The 10,000-nt window shown below is 39.7% G+C and overlaps 1 long non-coding RNA gene across 1 annotated transcript in view; it reads right to left on the bottom strand.

Annotated features, from left to right (window-relative positions):
* Nucleotides 1-8,385, bottom strand: part of LOC138054607 (uncharacterized) — an 8,723-nt gene extending 338 nt beyond the window's left edge. The window contains exon 1 of the long non-coding RNA XR_011133316.1: nt 8,182-8,385. This is a non-coding gene — a long non-coding RNA (uncharacterized lncRNA). The remainder of the gene's footprint in view (nt 1-8,181) is intronic.
* Between the last annotated feature and the right edge of the window lie 1,615 nt (nt 8,386-10,000).

The following is a 10,000-nucleotide window of genomic DNA, read 5'->3' as shown; positions in this document are numbered from 1 at the left end:
GAAACCGTGAAAAGGCATCATCTCGAGGTTCTGGGGAATAAATTTAAGGATTTGTATGAGTTTATTCCCCAGAGTATGGAGCTGATGCCTTTCAGTGGTTTAGGACTGAATTTTACTACAACGAAAATGGGCTATTTCTCACTCAGTCATCTGCGAAATAGACCTGCCGCCCTTAGTTCATTAGTGATTGTTCAATGATCGGGTTTCTGTCAACGATTTGAAGAAAAGAAAGATTCGTAAGACCTTTCGCAGTGCAAGGTAATTCGAAAATTGACACCAGCTTTGGCTGTTAAATTAAAAATCATATGAATTTACTCAAACACGTAATAAACGATTTATTCGTCTAGAGCAATTCATTAGCTTTGTTTTGGAGAATGTTCTTTGTTTTATTTTTTCTTCGCCTTAATCAGCTTCTTAATATTGTATCGAAAGGTACGGATCCCATTTTAATTTCATTTCATTTCAACCTTAAGTCTTCTAGCTCAGCGGATTTTTCTGCTGCAGTTTGCTAAAGTAATCCTCATCCTCTAGAATAAAGGACGGTGCTTACTAATTCAAAGGTTTTTTTTCCCCGGCTTATGATAATGCAGGAAATGTAGATCTTAACAATTGTTATTGAAATCCAAAAAGAAAATTGGGGGTAACCATGCATTTTTCAAAAATAATTGCTGAATAATATTTGTAAAAAGCTTTAAAATACGAAGCGATTTATGGCGTTCTTTCTCAAATGGAAGCTTAATTATCTTTCAAACATGCATGGTTACCCCCAATTTTCTTTTTGGATACCAAGAGTACGGACTAAGATCTACTTTCTTCGGATAGTTTTAAACCGTAGAATAATATCCCGATATTAGTAAGCATCACCGATAGGAAACCCGAGTATCTCGAGATGCGAAGAACGTATGCGCAATAACAATAGTAGGCACCGTTGAATTGTTGAATTTTCAAAAGCCAGGGCCTCGTTGTCGCGTCAAGTCTTCTGCTTTAGTAGTTGGCTCGGTCTGCTTGAACATTGTTTCAAGCCACAACGAGTTCAGTGACGCTAGAAGGAAATCACTGTAATGTTTGGCAACTGTACAAAGCTAAATTTCCAGTAGTCCGTATAGTGAGACATTTATTTATTCGCATACTGTATGGTTTGTGACACGGATTGTTTCTTGTTTGTACGCACGCAATTGAAACAGAAAAGGGTTTTTGCCTCTAGCGGCAAATATGTTGTTTGTCTTAATAAGTTTTACGCTGGAAAAGGCTTTTGTGAGATCTTCGGATACCCTTACGGAGCTCAAGAATTTGGAACGTCAATTGGAAATTAGCGGTGAAAAATAAATATCCGGAATCTTAAAAGCGACGAGTAATGGACTTCGGCAACACTCTTTCGCCAACCGAGCCGTAATCAAAGCAGATCAAAGTGAGCTGTGTTAAAGATGAAGCAACAACAATGATATTCAATGTTGTTGTTTCATCTTTAACACACTCACTTTGGAGGTTGGTTGGCTGCATCTTGATATGCATTAATGTGACAGCGCGATGCTGTTAGTAAGTTTCAAATGTGCTAGTCAATACTTGGCAGTGTAGGCGCGTGATGCGGTTCCAGTCGAGACCCACAAATTGACAGTTGCTCACCATAGAGTCACCAGTAGCTCAGTGGTTAGAGCATCCGACTAGATCACGGAGGGTCGTGGGTTCAAATCCCATCTGGGACTCGGATATTTTTCCGAGTCTACATTTCTCCTTACATTTAATATCAAAGTGAACTGTATTTCTAATATTTTACCAAGTGTGGTGTTATGTACAACACTGAAACCAAATGGAAAATTATCTGGTAACTTATGAGTTTACCAAAGACAGAGAAGGTATCATAAGTCGATTATCTGGCTATTTATATTTATTTGAACTCAACTCTACACAGTCTTCCAGTAACAATTAGGTCTCTTGTTTTCACGCACGCAATGAAATGGGGAAGTGTTTTTTGCCTCTAATAGCAAGTTAAACAAATCGAAAATGGTTCAGCGTCGTCTGTACTCTTATCGACAACGATATTCGTCATCACAGAGGTCAAAATTCCCGCCTCGTGAGTCCACAACAAATTTTGACCACTGCGAGGACAAATATCGTTGTTGATAAGGGTACAGACAACGCTGAACCACTTTCTATTTGTTTTTTACCATAATATTCAACACCGAAGAAAGTTTTATTTCAGAGCGTGACCAAAATCATGACACGAAGAAAGAGCAAGCGTTGTCCATAACTTTCTCGCAATATGATTGGTTTATTTCCCAAACTGGGCGTTCCTGATTGACTATTACATTGTGTGACAAATTGACGCGAGCATGACGCGTACAGCGTTGTCTAGACTCTTATCGACAACGGAAAATTAGCCAATCAGATTGCGAGATTACAAGCAATTGTGGTAAAAAGGTTTTTGGCCTCAATAAATTTTTCGCTTGAAAAGGCTTTTGGGGGATTTCTAGCCTTTGTGAATTAATCATGTTGTGTAATTTTCGAGCTTAACAAATTTGCATACGTAGGTTGAAATGTGATACGGGAAGATTTTTTTGGTAGTGCACTGTAAGCAGCGGACGTATACAAAACATGGACCGCTGGTCCATGGACCACCCCTGTGGACCCGGTCCATGGACCCCTTCATGGACCCGATCCATTGACCATCCCTGTGGACCACCCCTCATTTTTCAGTTGTAAATTCAATAGGTTTTACAAGCAGAAAAATCTTCAGACGAAAGGAAGAAGTCATCCTTGCACTTATCTGGAAAATTTAAGCAGGAGTCCGTGACTAGGAGCGAACAACTCCCATACTGAGCCAAAGTCTTTTTATAGACTAGGAGCCCATGTATAATCTATTTTTATACTACATGTACCTTGTCTGTAAAAAGACAAAGACAATTTCGGTTAGGTCACGCTAAGACGTCAAGTTAGTTTCTTGTGACTGGTCATCGGGCTCCGCAGAAGTTTCATTAGCGGTAATATTGGGCTCTTGTTCGCTCATATGGGCTACTGATCTAAGAAATTGCCTGTTTTACAGACACTTTCACCACTTATTTGGTGGTTCCAAAAGGATTCGTCTATAACCCGCTTTTCAAATATAAGTTCATTTCATTCAGAAAGTCTGAAAATTAATGTTATTTTCATGTCGTAAATTTTGTTGCTGTTGGCAAAATATTTTATTCTCGATCGACATTCCTGAAACCTTCTTTCTGCTCAAACTGTGTATCAATATTTATTTACTTTTGCATCAATATTTGTTTTGCATAAAGCAGTCTAACAAAATCTGTACCTTGCTTAGTTCGCATTTTTGGTCATATGCTTCTGTTACAAAGTGGTATATTTATAGGTCACCCATCCAAATACTAACCACGCCGGACAGGGATTAATTTCAGCGAGCTTTTGTATTACAAAGCTGTCAGAAACTCAAGAGTGGACGCTTAAACTTGTTGTGAAAAGAAGTTGTTAGGGAACTTGAAAATGATCAATTGTAACATGTCAGCCTAGAAGCCAATGCTTATCGATTCTCTTTTATTTTCTTCATTCTTTCTGGGTTTGGTACTTTTCTAGTAACCACATGTCTTCTTATAAGACATCTACCATGGCACTACAATGGTATAAAATACCAAGACAATATCGTGTACTATTAGAGCTACATATTACTCATGCAAAGACAACTGGAATCTCCTGGAAGACAAAACGCAGCTCAGTTGACAATATGGAACAAAGCGCTGTGTTACTGCACTACCACACGTACGCAATGCGAGCCTATTTTTTCTGAAGATGACAGGATTATTTCTTTCACTGACAAAATGATTAATAGGCCGGTAGCCAGGTTTTTAACCTCCGAAAAAGATCTTTTTCGTGGTATGAACGTGTGAGCCAAAGGGGCCACTGCTGGCACGACTTCTGCGTGAGCCCTTAAATGGTCTTAAAGACCCCCGACTTGACTGGAACGCTGCAGTTCAATACCACCCAACTCACTCCCTTCTGTTTTTGAGTAACAGGTACCACAGGCAACCCAGTGTATGTTCATGGAGCGTCTAGTTTTTCTTTTTACGTGGAATGCCGAAGGCACCACGTCTTAAAATCGGGCTGGAATCTTTTTTTTGTTGGTAGTCACAAATGTGCATACCCCACGGATATTGAATTAATCTCCGATCGGGTGGACTGATTTATATTCCCTACGGTATTACCAAACTTCCCTGCCCCGAGGAGAACTCCTATACTTCCCAAGCCATCACGATTTTTCTCTGCTAGCGCGTTAGACCACTCGGCCATCGTGACACACTTCCGTCAGATTGGTGAAAGCAAACATTTATAATAGAATCTTTCCGCCCGCCATGATTGTTTCAGTATTAAACTATTCGATAAAGTGGATAGATGCTTTTTCTTTGAGAAAGGCAAGCTTTAAAGGTAAGGAGAATTTTCTACGTTATTTCTAGATCTTGCTTCGTACTTGTGTGTTCCACTGTGAACATTATTATTTTGCATACAACGAATACTTCAATAGAAGCATTTTGCATAGAACGAATACGTACTCCAATATTTCTTGGGAACCAGTTTGTTCGCCGTTTTGACGTAGAAAGAAAATAAAAAAATAGCTTTGAACGGCCAAACAAGATAAAAAATGAAATCAAGTTAAAAAAAAACGATTAGCTATGCCGTCACGGGGACTTCGCAGCCGTCCCCCATCCAAGTACTAACCTCATTCGGAGGAGCTTAACTTCAGCTGACACTTGGACTAGCATCAACGATTGTGATCTTTATGTTAAATTCACACATAGATCTTGTCGAACTTTATAACACTTGAAAGAAAAAAAAACGCACTAACAAAAACCAGGTGTTATGCCGTCATTTTGTCACAGATGTATCCTTTGTTTCGTGAGTTGTCAGTAAACACGCAAGGTATAACTTGATCACAGGCGGCCGCTAAAATCGATGTCACTTCCGATTTTGCGATTTTACTTGTATGACCAAAAGTACGATAGAAAAATTGAACTCTGATGGAACGTAACAAAAATCTCCCGAAATGTTTTTCGCTGATGGCAAATTGTTTTATTCTCGATCGACACTTCCTAAAACTTCCTTCGCAGCTCTCCTTAAAAACTACATCTTAATATTTATTTACTTTTTCGTCAATATTTGTTTTGCATAAAGCAGGCTAGCAAAATCTGTACCTTGCTTTGTTCGCATTTTTGAGCGTTAAAATAGAATTTTTGGGCGTATGTTCCTGACAGCAAAAGTCGCATATTTTAACGTCCCCCATCCAGATGCTAACCCCGCTGGAAAGGGAAAAAAAACTTTAGTAACATTGGTCTTGGAAAGGTGTCAGAAGCTCAGAGTACACGCTTAAGCTTGTGGTGAAAAAGAAGTTGTAAATGATCAACATATCGGCTTTGAAGCCAAATGTTTCTCGATTTCCTGTTATTTTCTTCAATCGTTCTGGGCTTAGTATTTTACTGAACCACATGTCTTCTTAGAGGGTATATTGCAAAGATGTCTACCATGGCACCGTAATGATTTACGATACCAAACAATGTCGTGTACTATTAGAGCTACATATTGTGCAAGGACTTGAATCTCCTGGAAAAAACAAAACGCCGCTCAGTTGACAGTTATGGAAAAAAACACTGTCAAGTTACTGCACTACCACACGCAATGCGTTCTTACTTTAAAAAATATCCCGTATCTCCTCAATTCTACCCCCCCCCCCCCCCCCCCACACCTCCAGACTAAAAATCCCGTATCCCCACAATTTTTTTACCTAATTATCCCGTATCCTGATCGCTTCTCGGGCTTTTGGCTAAGATTAGTTTCTTGGCCAAGGGCTACGGTCAAGTACTATTGTACAACGTACGGTACTTTTTCAGTGCCGTAAGGGGCAGGCACAGAACAGTTTCGGCTGTTTGTCTGTTCTCTCGAAAACGATGACAAGGGTTTTTTGGGTTTTTTGTTCAGCTCGAGTGTAGAATCAGGACGAACTGTTGTAGTTTCTGATAACTATTTACTACTTGTAGCTTTTGTTGAATTTTGAATCGATGATAGAGACAGTTTTGGCGATCTCAATCCGGACTGGACTACTGGATTTAAGGATTTTTCTTAACGAGATTTCAAGTTATTGTGGAACGTTTGGTACCAAGTTACTGAAATCAAGATTATGGAATTGTAAAATTAGAACTTTGGACTGGACTATACAACACGCAATTACGGAATTTTTGAGCATTGAGAGAAATAGAGCACGGATGTTGTCTTTTTGTCTTCGCCACGGCAAATTTATACAGTTTGCAAGGAACTAAACCAGGATTACAGAACCAGACGTCGATTACAGGGCCCGGTTGTTCGAAAGCCAATTACCTTAATCCAGGATAAGCGTAAACTTTTGTTTCATGTTTTCAACTTTTTGGTCACAGTTTCCTTTGCTTATTTTTGTTTTTCAAGATTGACTTCTTCTAATGTAAAGTTTTTCTGAATTTCAGCCTTGAACAGCATTTGGGAGTAGAGGATAAAACTCGTTCTAAAACCCAGTTTCTGAACAACTGGCCCAGGATGATAAGTTGTTGAACTGTGATTTGTAATAAGTTTTTCGGATGATTTAAGGCTGATCCTGTAATTTTTGGATGAAAAGAGTTAACGAAGCAAGTAAAACTGTAGGATTTGAATTAAATCTCCTTCCAAAAAATAAATAAATAAAAGATCCCGTATCCTGATAACCTGCTAATAGGGCTTCGTTGTTTGCATTTGCAAATTTAGTAACATTAGTAATGAGTTTTTACAACAAAATACTTTAAGATATATTACAGTCGAATCATCCGAGCAATCTTTGGCTATTTTCCGACGTCTACCTGTACTTGAAGGTAACTCTAACTGGACAATTTGTGTTAACTGTTCACGCACTCTACGGATACGCCCCTGTAGGCGTCTTGTTTTTTTTTAATTGCGCACAATTCTGGGTTTGTCTGTTTGTTTGCGTTGACATGGCAAATAATCCTTCTTCGGATTTTGCGTTTTTTTGACACCGCAGAAATCCATTGATCTGAGATCACAAATCCGTTTGTGGATTTTCCGAAAAACGCACTCTAAATTCTTCCGAGTTGCAAAGTATCCTCTCAGAAAACAAGAACATCATTCTAAAAGCTTATTCTACGCAAAATTAAGGCTCTCAAAGTAATTTTGAGAGTGGAAAACACATTTCCGACCGAAGGTTTGACCACTCAACGTGGAATACTAATATGATAAAACAACAAGTGAGACGCTAAGCTTTATTTGACAAGAATATCCTTCACGTAAAAATCGCCATAAAAGCCATCCAGATGTTTTCGCTTGGCTCTAAAGAAGTTCTCTGCGTAATTTTTTCCCCCGATTTTGACTAAAAATTCCCTGTTTTTCACCTTCCTGCATGGGCGCCATTTACGTCTCGCTCGAAGGTGATCTTCGGCAAATCAGAGAATGATGTCATATCAACCGATTTCGATAAAAAGTTGCCAATGATTGAGTAATTGCCTCCGATTATCCCGAAATTTTGCGGATGATTCATCGGCATGCTCGATGCTATTTTGACGTAGATTTGGAACCCACAAGCAACCTCTTTTTTCGATTTCTCGCGCTTAGAACATGCATAGGCAACCCACAAGCACACATATAACCCAACCACTCAATTAGGAAGCGTCTCCTTCGTCGACGCAACCAGGGGACCCAAGAGGTCTGGGCATTTTTGTTGCTGTTGTTGTTGTTTTTTTTTTTTGGAACTGAATCAGGTTCTAATTTTTAATTTGTAGATCTTCCTCTAGCTGAGAATGTTGAAAATTTTACAAATTCTTCGTTGAATCAGACATGATTTAATTTGTGCCCTGAAAAGATCGCCGTGATTTCTTTCAGTGCATGGTAGTATGGGCTCCATATCCATACATTTGCAGAAATCAAATGGCCAAACATATTCCAAATTCTTTATTTTAGCCCGCAAAATGCGCCACAACGCCTGACAAAGTAATAATCATAATTAGCTAGGAGCTTTTCCCTCTCACTGTTTTGAACAGACCTTGTATTCATATGATTGAATTGCATCTTGGCCATCTTGCTTTTGAATTTTTGACCGCGATCAGTTAACAGCGGTTCATGATCAGTTGTTCCTCACCAACATAAACTACGACTAAAGAATGAAGTTGACAAATTTTAACCAACCTCCAGTTCCCGGCCACACCTCGGTAGTGGACAACGCTCCTCAACAAACACATCCGCAGCCGATAGCACGAAAATACACAAGACAGCGAGAAACACCCGTGAATTCATCTTTCGCACGATTCGAGCGATTTTGACTGACTGAAATTCGGAGAATTTGCTTAATTGAAACGTGTCTTAGTTCAGTTTTATAGACATTGTATAGACACACTTAGCGAGTGATAAATGCCTTTTTAACAACACTTTGACGCCATTGAAGTTTGCCAAATGAAACGAGAAACATTAAAAACGCCGGGATAGCTTATTGACGGTCTTAAATATGGGTTTATACTTGGGCTCCATGCTGAGAAATTGCACCACGTGACTCATGTTGGTTATCATTGTCACGTAAACACGAAAGGGGGTTTTAAGCCATTTTCATCCCGTGAACCGTAGGCCCGAGGATTGTCAGTTTAAAACCGACGTTTGAGGAATTTATCTGACCTGTTTCGTGATTTGTCTCTCTCATAAAATTTTCAAGAATGGCGTTTTTAATACAAAAGAAGCATGATGCGTCTGGACGACTTTGGGTAGATCATTTAAATGAGCCTTTTAGTTCGCTTTCAATTCGTCCTGTATAAAGACGGGTGAGAGATGCATTATCCGTCTAGACGATGTAAATCGTTTCAAACACGCAATAAGCGATTTGGGTGTGCGGAAAACGAAGACCGAAGACCCGGAAAACGAAGACCGCCCCCCCCCCCCCCCCCCTCCCCGGCCAAAGAAATAATAATAATACCCTACCTATCAGAAACTAACCGTTCGCATCATTCATGTTATTTAAAACAAGGGATATGCTATCTGTTGTGAATTACGGTAGGGTCTTCGTTTTCCACACACCCAGACCGGTATGCGGTAAACGAAGTCCAAAAACGAAGACCCCCACAAATATATAAAATGAGAAACGGAGAATAGCCAAACACAAAATCGCTGTTGTTTGAAGTCTTCAGCGAGTCATTTCAGGCGAATTATCGCAGCTCATACAGATGTCTCGAGGAAAGAGGAGCTGTGCACTGGCATCATTACCCAGTCACTACAAAACGTAAGTAGAGGGTCGTCAGTAAAGGGGTAAGACGGGAGCTGTGATTGAACTGATTCTTTCGGTTGGAAAAGGAATTGAATCACTGGGAATAGGGATTTTGTTACTGGGAATGGTCGATGAAAGAGTCCTTGGTACGAATGGAATTTGCATTCTCAGAGGTCATCAGGTATTAGTTCTGCTCAAAATTCCTGATATCAAATATTTCATGCGGTATGCTTGCGTTCGTGGCCACTGCCATGTGAGAGTGAGGACGGCTTCCTGATGCTAACTGACTTGTCTTTGAGCCTCAAAGCTCCCTACCATATCCCTACCTCTAACACGGCGTCACTAGCACGAATCGACTTCCCTAAACCTACTGCAACCAATGTTGGTGTACAGAACAATGCTGTAAAATGTCTTTTGGGAATTTGACTTTATTATTATGCAAAAACTTGTGGAACCATTTTCTATTGTTTTGTACACCAACATGGCTGTCCCATCACGTGGATGAAAACCAAGGATAGACGAGTTCACGCTCTTGATTGAACCATGGGTAATCAGGGCAACATGGCGGGAAATTCAAAGCAAAATGTACTGTACATGACTCTACTTTACAACTTCCGCCTTCATAAACCAAACAAATAAGTTTATGTTCACAACTGAGATGAACTAGACTTGGTATCCGTTCTTTGGAATTCCTAAATATTGCTTTTTTTGTCTCCATACATTGTCGGTAATTTTGTGCCATTGGAATTACAGGAA

The sequence above is a fragment of the Montipora capricornis genome, chromosome 6 (assembly GCF_036669925.1).
Source record: "Montipora capricornis isolate CH-2021 chromosome 6, ASM3666992v2, whole genome shotgun sequence".
Taxonomy (NCBI): domain Eukaryota; kingdom Metazoa; phylum Cnidaria; class Anthozoa; order Scleractinia; family Acroporidae; genus Montipora; species Montipora capricornis.
The sequence above is the reverse complement of the archived record's forward strand: the minus strand, read 5'-3'. Positions and strand labels throughout refer to the sequence as shown.